The sequence below is a fragment of the Tiliqua scincoides genome, chromosome 6, assembly GCF_035046505.1.
Source record: "Tiliqua scincoides isolate rTilSci1 chromosome 6, rTilSci1.hap2, whole genome shotgun sequence".
NCBI lineage: Eukaryota > Metazoa > Chordata > Lepidosauria > Squamata > Scincidae > Tiliqua > Tiliqua scincoides.
In genome coordinates this window covers 71,899,545-71,912,009 of record NC_089826.1, presented here as the reverse complement: position 1 = coordinate 71,912,009, position 12,465 = coordinate 71,899,545, and the positions used below count along the sequence as shown (strand labels likewise).

The window sequence follows — 12,465 nt, the reverse complement described above, 5'->3', positions numbered from 1 at the left end:
TGATATTATAATGCCATTGTCCAAATCGATGGTAAGGCCACACCTGGAGTATTGCGTCCAGTTCTGGGTCGCCACATCTCAAAAAGGATATAGTGGAAATGGAAAAGGTGCAAAAGAGAGCAACTAAGATGATTACTGGGCTGGGGCACCTTCCTTATGAGGCGTTTGGGCCTCTTCATTCTAGAAAGGAGATGCCTGAGGGGGGACATGATTGAGACATACAAAATTATGCATGGGAATGATAAAGTGGATAGAGAGATGCTCTCTACACTCTCACATAACACCAGATCCAGGGGACATCCACTAAAATTGAGTGTTGGGAGAGTTAGGACAGACAAAAGAAAATATTTCTTTTCTTGGCGTGTGGTTGGTCTGTGGAACTCCTTGCCACAGGATGTGGTGACAGCATCAGGCCTGGATGCCTTTAAAAGGGGATTGGACAAGTTTCTGCAGGAGAAATCCTTCATGGGTTACAAGCCATGATGTGTATATGCAACCTCCTGATTTTAGAAATGGGCTGTCAGAATGCCAGATACAAGGGAGGGCACCAGGATGCAGGTCTCTTGTTATCTGGTGTGCTTCCTGGGGCATTTGGTGGGCTGCTGTGAGATACAGGAAGCTGGACTAGATGGGCCTATGGCCTGATCCAGTGGGGCTGTTCTTATGACATAGGTAAAATCCAAAATACATGACAGGTAACCATGATTGCATGCAGTTCTTCTGTGGCATATAAATGTGATTTCCTTTTGTTGTTGTGGGACATTTCCATGCAAAGAATGAGCTCTGTAACATTCTATTTCATGGTTTATGGAGCGCAGTCCCACAAAAGTGAAGCATCTTTCCATCCAAGTTATTTCAGTAGGAAAGTGAAGCCTAATGGTTTCTCACTGAAATGGATGAAATTTCAAAGGATGGAACTCTGGTTGGATTGTTGATATTGTTCCTTCTGTAAATGGGACTTCCTCCATTTTCTTTTCTTTTACACTGTGCCATTCAATCTGATCTTGTTTCATTTCTGAGTTTGGGGAAAAACAATTGATGTGTATGTGCAGCTTCCTGATTTTAGAAGTGGGTTACCTCAGAATGCCAGATGCAAGGAAGGGCACCAGGATGCAGGTCTCTTGTTGTCTTGTGTGCTCCCTGAGGCATTTGGTGGGCCACTGTGAGATACAGGAGGCTGAACCAGATGGGCCTTTGGCCTGATCCAGCAGGGCTCTTCTTATGTTCTTAAAATTAACAACCATCCTGTGTAATAAACAAGATGAACAACTTGAAAGAATTGCTTTGTAGTTCTCTGCAGGATAACCATTCTTTAACAAAGACCAACATATGGTCTTGAGAAAAAGAGCCTGTGCTGACGTTGTACATTTTTGGAGAACTTCTTAAGTTGCGTTTACCAAGTGAATCCCCACAAGAGATGAAGAAGAATGAGGAAGACATGAAATCCAATTTTACAAACTTCCCATGCTGCCCTCCACCTGGTGTTGGAAATGGTACATCTTATGACCTCTGTACGAGTATATCTTAGGACCTCTGTACCACATTAGTTATCTGAATGTGCAAATTGGCTTTTACTTCCCTTGGGATTGTAGCCTTTGTCTCCTTTAATGCCATAACTCCTGGCCTAGTTCTCATTTAGTAAAATCAATTTGCATGTGTTGTCTATTCTTTTATATGAGAAAAGTGAAAAAAGAAAGTTTGCAATCTGCCATCTTATCTTTACTCATACATGCAAAAATGCAGCAATACGATTTTAATAAATGAATGATAAAGGGGAGTAGACCAAATGTAGACAAAATCATCACATGGACATTAAAAAGACCACAGTATGTTTGGATTCAGTTACGACTAAAACAGCTGCTTTCAGAGAAACTGACATCTCCATTAAGATGCCACTAGGGAACCTTTCTACCACTTTCAGGAAACCTGGATGAAAGGATTACGACAGGAAGTGTTCAATAATGTTGAACTGCAGGTGCATGCGATCAGAGCAAGCACACAAAACACTGAAGTGTTCTCCCTGTTGGGCCATGTGCCAAAGGATACACTGCTATCCGTGACTTTTCCCCAACTCTGGGTTGTTTCTGTTGCATTACAGATGGAGGGGCAGGCAGGGCTCAAGCAAAATGCAGAATGAAAGCACTAAGTGGAACTGGGGCCTGCTGGCGGAAGATACTGAATGAAATGGTGATAACACCACCTTGAACATGGGTGGTACTTCCAAGTGTTCAAAGCGGGTTACATGTATCATCTGAATCCTTCAAACAATCCTATAAGATAAGTAATTATTATTATATTTTCATTAAGAATATTGATGATGATGATGATGATGATGAATAGTTAAATATTGCTTTTTAATGTTCAGTGTGGAAGGGATTGTCACTCCCGAATCGGCCTTTTCAGCCACACTAGACGCTGTTCCAGAACCACCATTCAGAGCGCGATACCATAGTCTCTCGAAACTGAAGGTTGCCAACAACAAGGTGGTGTACATAGCATAATACGTTTTAAAAATGGTTCCCTTCCTAAAAGGGTTCACAGACTAAAAAAAAATGCAAAGGGGGTCTCAGCAAACAGTCACTGGAGAAGAAGCTCTGCTGGGGTAAACAGGGACAGTTGCACTCCCCCAGCTAAATGTAAGAGGTTCACCAGTTTGAAAGGTGTCTCTGCCCAGTTAGCAGGGGTATTACATACATCCCTAGCTTTATCTATCTATATACCACTTTTCATCAACAACAACAACAACAACAAAGGTTTCTGGAACAGTTCACATAGTGGCTTATACAACCCCATATCGGGGTGGCGGTGGGGATTGCTGAGAATGAAAGGCAGCAGTTTCCCTAAGACTCCCTTGCGAGTTCATAGCACTCGGTGACATTGGGTGTTACAGTTTTTTATTGTTTTGTTGTTGTTTTTGTACTGCTTTAAAATAATTTTAAGCCACCTTGCACACCCTATCATGAGAAAGGCAAGGTAAAAATCTATTAAATAAATACAATAAGGCTGCAGTCCTATACAGTCTTACCTGGGAGTAAGTCCCATTGAACTCAATGAGACTTACTTCTAAGTAGACATGGTTAGGATTGTGCTGTAAATAGATAATTGATTGCAGGAGAGAGCCCAGCCACTGGCCTGCCAGCTGGTTAGCTCTACAACTTGAAATGACAACTTTGAGTGTGCTGAGAACTGTCATCTTCTGCTAGAGGCAGTGGTCTTCTCTATGGGATTTGTCAGAGTAAATGGCAAAACCCATTATCCCAGCAGGAAATGATGTTTCTAAACAATCTAGGAATTGTTATTTCCAGGTTGACCAAACTGCCTGCCCTTCTCCGCCTGGGAACTAGGGCTCCCCAGCGCTGGTTTCTCCTCCTTCCCAAACGGCTTGCTTGTTTGCAAAGTTGAGTGGGCATGATCTGGGTTTTGCTTCATTCCTAGTGATTATTTTCAATAGTCTTTGAGGCTTGTCAAATACTTGTAAGGAGTGATATAAAAATCTAGATCAGTGGTTCCCAAACTTTTTAGCACCAGGACCCACTTTCAAAAATGACATTCTATTGGGACCCACCTAGTTTTACAAGACTTTGAAAAGGTGATCTGGAAAGAAATGATTTATCTATTTATTTACAAGTAGTAATCACCAGAAAAAGACCCTTAAACATTTATCTCCCTATATTTACACATGCCTGCAAACTGTAGGAGCTCAGCTCCTTGAAGGGCAGCTAGTAGCTTGTAGTAGATTATTTTGAAGGCAAATAAGGGAATGTTTGCCCATTCCCAAAGAGACATAAGATTTCAAGTGTGGTAGAAGTGTTTTGGGAAGTCACAGTGCATTCTCAGGCGGTTGTTTTCAAGGCAACAAAATGTGCATTTTCAAATCACTTTTTGCTGCATTTTTAATATGACATCTGTCTTTACCCAAATTGTTCTTGCATTTGAATTCTATCTGCTTTTACCTAATCCACTTCTAAATGTCTTGACTACTACTGTATAACTTTCAAATACAGGAAGAATGCACGAATCATTAAAAAAATAACTTTTTAGTTCAAATATTTTGTTCTTAACAGAAGGGAGTTGGGGAAGTGAAAAACACTGAGCTGGTACTATCAATGAGACATGCATTCAAACCTTTAGCATCTGCTTCTCTCTGCTTTTATCTAAAGGGGAAGGATACAGCTTGACCTCAAGGGAGTGGCTTGCTAAGTGGAGTTGAGAGTGATTGAGCTAGTTAACAATATCAACAAAAAAACCCTCCAGTAATCTTAGTGTATTGGCAACCTTCAGTCTCGAAAGACTATGGTATCGCGCTCTGAAAGGTGGTTCTGGCACAGCATCTAGTGTGGCTGAAAAGGCCAATCTGGGAGTGACAATCCCTTCCACACCGGGAGCAAGTGCAGTCTGTCCCTGGTCTGTCAAAGACTTATAACCGGTAAACTGCTGCTTCCCGTGTTGTGCCGATGCCGTATGACGAAGTTGGAGTGTCCTCTCCAGTGCGCGAAGCCTGGGTAAAGAAGGTATGGAGGATAGGCTGTTACCCATGCAGCAAATCCCCCCTCTCCACGTCGCTGGAATGGTCCAATGGAAAGGCAGAAGCCAATACGGTTGGTTCCAGCGGCATCGCAGGAGTTGCCAGAACGTGACTGTGTACAGCCATGAACCGCCTCAGGGACTCCGGCTCCTGATTTTGCCTCAAGGTTGACTCCTGAAGCCTTTTCCACAACTGGATGTAGCCACAAGGCAGTGGAGGTTTGAGGTCAGTGTTTCCTTCTCTTAGATGAGCTGCCTTCCTAGGCTGACGAGTCCCATCTACCCGGTATTTAGTAATCTTACTGAATGGGAAAAAGAGAACATGAAAGCATGTATATGTATGTATATAAAGAAGGGAAGAGTTAACACCAGTAGAGGGGCAGGTACCAGAAGGTAAGGCAGGGCCATCAAATGAAAATATGAGAAACAAAAAGCTATGGGCCTTTGCTGTAAAGTACTGTAGACTTGAATTGTTCTAAAAATAAAAAAAATACTGAGTATGGAGGGCCAAGCAAGAGTGTGTCAGCCAGCACTGCCTCCCCCAATCCGCACATGAATAGTGTGTCTGCACTGACAATCTGTCTGTCTGGTGATCTGGCACACTGAATGCTATCATTCCAGATGATGGGGAGAATGTACAGCATTTGTCAGTGCATACAAATGGGTGGGACTCTGGGAACAAGTTGGCATAGATTTAGGCCTTGCTCACTTCCCCTCCCCATCATATGATCACTGCCCAAACAATTTAGATTGGTGCAATGGTTTTCTACTCTCTGTCTGGATAGACAGATCAGAGACAGAGAGGCCCTTGCTCATATCCCTCAAAAGACCCTCTTGAGATTAGTCTTTTCCTTTCAAGTTCTTTCTTTTGGTTTTATTTTGAACTGGTTAGCAGATTTTGTCTGGCAGGATTTCTTTTATTTAAATCCACAACAAACTGAGAACAATTAGGCTGAGTTCCAGTTAATTGGAAAAAATGCCCTCTGATTACACAGGTCTGCAAAACTGAGGATCAGAAAAAACTTTTGTTAAAAATTTATGGTAGTTTTATATGAATTTGTGGTGCTGATTCCAAAAATGGCATGTTTTGCCTCATCACATCTGGTTTTGGATTTACAGCATAGCCTCATTAGTGAATGGTTAAAGCAGCATCCTCGTGAGGAAGCCATGGCATGTGCTGTATCTCTGAAAGTAGATGTGAGAGAGCAAAATTGATGTCATTTTTGGAAGCAGCACCCCAAATATACCCAGGAGTAAGTCCAACCTTTAAGACAACAAAATGTGCATTGGCCTATTGGTATTTGTGTTGAAGTTTGATCTGATTTCTTATGAGAGAGAAGTATTCCTCTTCCTTCAGGGAGATCTACACTAGTTTTCTTCTCCTAGTAGGGTGATAGTTTCTCTGTATCTGATGAAAGAAGCTTTTGAATACGAAAAGCAGATGCTAACAAATTAGTTAAGTCTTTAAGGCGCCACATGACTCAGCTTTTTCACTGACTAGGTCACTATAAAAGAGACAAAGTTACAATAAAACCTCCTGATTTTAGAAGTAGGCTACCTCAGAATGCCAGATGAAAGGGAGGGCACCAGGATGCAGGGCTCTTGTTGTCTTGTGTGCTCCCTGAGGCATTTGGTGGGCCACTGTGAGATACAGGAGGCTGAACCAGATGGGCCTTTGGCCTGATCCAGCGGGGCTCTTCTTATGTTCTTACGTTCTTGCAGAAGGAAACACTTGATTCATATCTACAGCTGTACGGAATATTTTCAGGTTCAAATTTTGGACCACCATCACCCCCAAAGTGACAGGCTGCCCTGCAACCTTACACGTTTTCATGCCACTTTGCAGACTATTTGCTACCCCTTGCAAAGGTTGCTTCAGCACCATTCCCCCCCCCCCATGTCCTTCACCTCCCCTCTCCCAGGCTGGGCCAGGTTCAGGTCACTGGGCCAGGTCAAGATGCCTGTTTGGGCCCCCCTTCTTTATTTTGTAATAAATCTGTTTGGTACTGTATAATTTTGCTTTGGCCTGGCTCCCTGGAAGCCCGGGCCCTGGGGATTTTGCCCCCTGTCCCCCTCCTCAGGCCTGCACCCTCACCCTCTCCCCCCCCACACACACATATACACCAGACCTCATTCCTCACAACAAGATTCTAATTAATCAAGAATTTTGCTGTGAATGTGAAGATGTCACAAATCTATAACCAATTGGAATTGGCATTGTAATAGGGTATATAGTGCATATCTGTCTCCAAAGATATGATTACTTCCTGTTTCATTTCTTGGTACTTGCCAGTCGTCCAAACAGCCTGCTTCTCAATGTACTCAAAACTTAACAGCAAGGGAATATAACCACCTTGAGGAATAATATGAATTCCAGACGTCCTATTCTAATCACTTCAACTATTATCCCATGCTTTTCCTTTTCTTTCTTTTTCTTTTTGCATTCCTCTGAGTTTTACTGTTTCCTTCATTCGTCATCATTATTTTGCTTCACCATGTTTTCTCAAAGCAAAAAAAAAAAAAAGCCACACTTCCCTGCTAACAGGGACCAAGTGACTGCTCATTTTAAACAAAACGGCACGTACTGTACTCATCTAACACTGGCAGCTGACTTCAACAGATAAGATGTACATTCGTTGGGTCCCTGGCACAGCCCCAGGCTCAAAGGCCACACCCTGATGAGCACATCATATGATGGATATCCCTGCTTAATACATCTGCACAACTCAAACTCGTGTTTTGCAACATACTGAAGTCTCCAGGGAGACTGAGATCATTGGGAGTCGGAGTTTTGTTAGTTACTCCTTGGTTGAATCGGGAAAGAATCCTTGGAAATCATTCGTTCAATTAGTAAAATTTCAGATTCCAAGTTTGTTAATCCTTGTTTTAAAACTCAGTGTCCCCGCATATATTAAAAAGACAGTCTAAAGATGTAATCCTGCTCCCATTGAACTCAGTAGCGAAAAGTCTTATTGATTTCGAGGTCAAGTGCACCACAAATCAGGATTACACTGTAAAATTAAGCCCTAAAGACGTGTTATTCATGCATGATACAATGTTCTACTTGATGCATTTTTGTTATTAAAAAATACAGATTTAAAAAATGTGTGTCAAAGGACATCAACAGCACTCTCTCTACTTATGTCCTCTCCAATTCCTCAGCCTTCCACTCTGCATAATCCACATAGGCTTTCAAATGTCATTCTGGGAAAGAGGTGTGGTCTGGAGGTGGACCTGTTGCCTTGCCTGAAAAAACTAAGCAGGATCAGCTTGGATTTTTGCCTTGGATGGGCTACCAGAAGCTGCTGGCTAGAGATGAATGAACATGGACTGGCAAGAAATGGATAACATCCTGAAGTGTGTTTTGCAGCTGCCTGTGGAAGCTTGGAAAGTGCAAGAGCTGTGCAGCCAAGACTGCACTATGACAAGAAACATCTGGAGAAATGGAGAATCCTATGAATTTCTCTCAAAGAATAACACTTGTTAAAACCTCATTTGGAAAAAAGCTTGCCTGTTTAAACTGCCCTGAGCCTATAAGTCTACAAGTCTACAAGAAAGGCAGTATATAAATTCTGTTAATAACAACAAGCAAGCCAAATTGTGCAAAAATCTAATAATACTAATAAAACTGGTTTGTTTTATCCAGACATCAAATCCTTCCCAAGGATACCTGATTTTTATCCTATTTCGATATTATAAATACTGTCACAAAATATAAGCTATTTCCAGTAAAGTTGCTTTTTGCAATGGACTGATGGTAATTTCTGTGCCCCTATGTTGTCCAAGTGCTCTTCAAGGTGCCAATCACCACTGGGATCACTTTGGTCTTCTTCTGCCACAGCCTTTCAGTTTCAATTTGTAAATCTTTGTATTTTGTTGTTTTTCCCCAGTTATTTTTCTTCTACTGTCACCTGGTACTGCTATATCAATAATTTTGACTTGTTTTTCTTTCTTCTCTTACAGTTATGTCTGGTGTGTGATAGGTGTTTGTCTGTAGTCAGAAATCCCATAATATTTTGGCATCTTCATTTTCAACAACTTTTTCAATTTTGCTGTCTCACCAGTTTTTGGCTACAGGTAGTGTTACCCTGCATGTGCCTGATCTTGTCTGATCTCGGAAGCTAAGCAGGGTCAGGCCTGGTTAGTACTTGGATGGGAGACCGCTTGGGAATACTGGGTGCTGTAGGCTTATCCCATAGTCTTTCGAGACTGAAGGTTGCCAGCCAAAAAATAGCTTGTATTTTTACAAATGTTCCAGTGTATCATTGTTACTACCTTATCATGCCTTTTTTTGTAGTCCGTTTGTGCAGTTTTCTTACGGCAACTAATTAGGTGGTCCACCATTTCATCTCTTTCTTTACAGAGACAGCACTTGCTATTTGTTTGTTTATTTGTTTATTGTTGTTGGTCCCCCCCTTAGAGGTGCAACTGGGCCCACCACCTTTTTTATGAAGAATATGCTGCCCCCCACAGTTATATGAGAACCATCACCCATCTTCTACGTGTTCTCTCGGAATGGATTGTCCCATTTGGCCAGAGTTCAGTCATGTACAGAAGCCAGGATCATCTAAGCCAGGAGCCTCTGGAGTGATAAAGGAATTTTCACCTCTGATGCAAACGTTTTTCCTGGAAGCACCTCCCCATCTTTAAATCAATTAGCCATGCAAGATCACCTGAGTGCCTAAGCCACCAAATTCAATCACCATGAACTGTTGTCCATGAATTCCCAGCCAACCTAAAGGCATTTCAACCTTAACAAGAAACACACCCTGTTTGTGAGTCAAGCCTCAGAACCTTTGCTTAGTTTAGTAAATGACACCTCAGCTCAGTCCAGGTTTCTGTCTTTGCTAAAAATGCCTCTATCTCAGTTATCCTGGACTATTCGGCTCCAGAATCCTTCTGTTACCCTTTGTTTTTAGACATATATAATTGATCTACAGGCATACCTTGACTTTCATCCACTTGACTTATCGCTTTGCTCTTTCAACCACTTTCACTTATAACTTCATTTCAAATTTCATCCACATGTTTCCTCACACATCTGCTTTCATCCAACCTTTCATGATGTTCATCCATGTTCTTATGTTTTATTTCTGTTCATTTAGGTTTCATGCTTATTTGCATGTGTTATGCAGTTAGTTATGTTTTTCACAGGCCAAAATAAATTTACAAGCTAAATCAGGCAATGCTTTGACATTCATCCCTTTTATACTTTCATCTGTGCAGTGATCCCTAATCAGATGGAAGTGCAAGGTATTGCACTCAAGTCACCTGGTATCCACTTAGGACAGGGATGTCAAACTCATTCCATACAGCAAACCAAATAGCATTTGTGGCACCTGCAGAGGGCTGAAAGTGATGTCATTAATCAGGAATTGACATCATAAGAACATAAGAACAGCCCCACTGGATCAGGCCATAGGCCCATCTAGTCCAGCTTCCTGTATCTCACAGCGGCCCACCAAATGCCCCAGGGAGCACACCAGATAACAAGAGACCTCATCCTGGTGCTCTCCCCTACATCTGGCATTCTGACTTAACCCATTCCTAAACCCATTCATTAAGCAGATGATCAGAAATAAGCATGCTTTGCTCACTTAGGACATCATTAGTCATGCAAGTGACTGAAGAGAAAATATGCAAGCCTTGATTGTATTTTCAAGATATGGAAGACCCAATTATTACACAGGCTGCCTTTTCTGCAGTGCTGTTTCATCAGAAACATCGCTTTGAGGCTCAGCAGTGGAGAGGTGCTCTGCAAAGTGACGCCTCAGCAGAAACAGAACTGCTGGAAAAGTGACCAGCAAGAAAATGAATAGACTGGTGGTAAGAGGCCTCAGGTCTACAGGCCAAGAAGGCCACAATTCTAAGGAACTGAGTAACTATTGAACTGAGCTATGCATGCTCCAGATTCGAATGGTCCTACATTCTTCGAATTCAGGTGGAATCTTAACAGCTCCAAAATTCAAAGGGGGTTTACAGTCTACAAATAGCAATATTTTACCTTGTGGCCACAGCCACCACCTAAGAGTTTTTGATTTTTCAGAAAACAAGTGTAACAAAACAAAAGAAGGATACCTGACTCCAGTGGTCCTCACCAACCCCAAGTTGGCTTGTTTCCAACCCAATGGACCTCCAGACTAGCCACTGTACCCTCAACTGGATGTAAAAGATGAAGGAAGAACCCAGCAGGGGTCCTCAACTAGCAAAAGAGGATCCCTTGATAAGTTCCACCCCAAAAGGATCTCATATGAGTCTAAAAGGAAAAGTCGGTAAAAACCCTGGGCATTAGAACCTTGTGGCTGCAATCCTAAACACACTTTCCTGGAAGTAAGTCCCATTGAGCACAGTGGGGCTTACTTCTGGGTACAAATGATAGGATTGTGCATTCTGTTGTTCTGTTTTCATTCCTTTATCCCATCCTGCCTTGCTGTCATGTGTCATGGGAAACCACAATGCCAGCCAGCACTCAGGATCAGTAACACTCTGCAGTCCTTTCCTTTCCAGCTTTCTCTCTTGAAGCTGCTGAGCCAGTATGGGCTGGTCAGTTCTTTGAGGGTCAACACTCAATGCACCCCTTCTCTCCAGGAAAGCGGCATGGCTCCCTCACCCAGCTTCTCTCACTGAAGGCTACTACCTAACTGCAGGTGAGCGTTTCCTTCATAGCTCTTTCCATTTGTAAGGTCTTACTTTTATTGAGGTTAGCTTGGTCTTGGCACCCTTGACCTGAAGCCCCTGAAATGTTGGCTATCTAGCCTTGGAGAAATGAATCAGTAAACTTGGTTATAGGAGCACCCTTGCCAAAGATCCTGAACTCTTATCTTTCCTTATCTCTGTCTTGTCTGCAATCAAATGGACAACATGCTGTTTGTGGCTTTCTTCTACTCTGTGAGTGTTGTGTGGTATGTGTGTAGATGTGTGCAAGTGAATTTAGTTTGTTTTTCAACTGTTTTAGTAGAGATCACCCTCAGGCCTCCTTTGAACAAATCTCCTCCTTGGCTGATTTATCACCAAAAACCAGTAGAATCTGCCCTTCCAAGTCCTTTCAGAGACTTGGGACACTGGTGATAAGTGTTTATTCAGTGGGATAGACTGGCTCCCCCACTGCAAGTGGGTGAAATAATTTTACAATATAGAGATCTACTCTCAAGTCACAGCTGTTTGCTGTGGCCAGAAGCTCAGAAACTTTATCCTTCTTCTTTTCTGCTAATTGCCCCACTTTCTTCCTCTTTCCTCCCTCTCTGCACCCCAAAGCCTGCTTTTCAGGCATAGGTTCCTCTGGGAAACCTACTTAGAACACAGTCCTATCCACGCTTTCCTGAGAGTAAGCCTAATGAACAGAATAAGACTTACTTTTGAGTAGACATGCATAGGATTGTGCCCTTAATCATTTGTCTCCCTTCACCCCTTTCTTTTCTCCATTCTCACTCTGCCCCTTTTCCTTCTAAGAACTTCCCTCATTTTCCTATTTCCTTCCAACAACAAGGTTGCATCTTTGGTTCAATTATGTATGTTCAAGTGAGTCCCTTATGTTGAATGAAACTTACACCAAGGTAAGTGGGTTTAAGACTGCAGCCTAAGATCATTGAGCTACACTAGGATAAGACTGAAAAGCCAACAGAAATGGAACTGTTGTGTGAAAAATGAAATATGTTGCAGGTTGATTAGCATTTCAGGTTCATGGGAGGACCGTCCGTGTATATGGAAATTGATGCTCAAAACTGATTTCCAAAGGCTTATGCAAGGAAAGGTTCCACCTAAATATTCAGTGATTTATTTTCTTGTGGTTTGACTGAGGGTTCTTTTTTTTCTTCTCCCAGCTGTAAACTTTGCTGTAGCTGACTTTGAAGTTCTGTGCACACCTGTGCAGATCACAAAGAAAGTGAGGCTAGACCTCCCACACCCTTGACTAGAAATTCACAATGCAACATGTCAGGTAAG

General features: G+C 42.3%; 1 pseudogene; it reads left to right on the top strand.

Moving 5' to 3' along the window:
• The first annotated feature begins 8,593 nt into the window (after positions 1–8,593).
• On the top strand, positions 8,594–8,713 carry LOC136656361 (5S ribosomal RNA; annotated as a pseudogene).
• Positions 8,714–12,465: the final 3,752 nt, after the last annotated feature.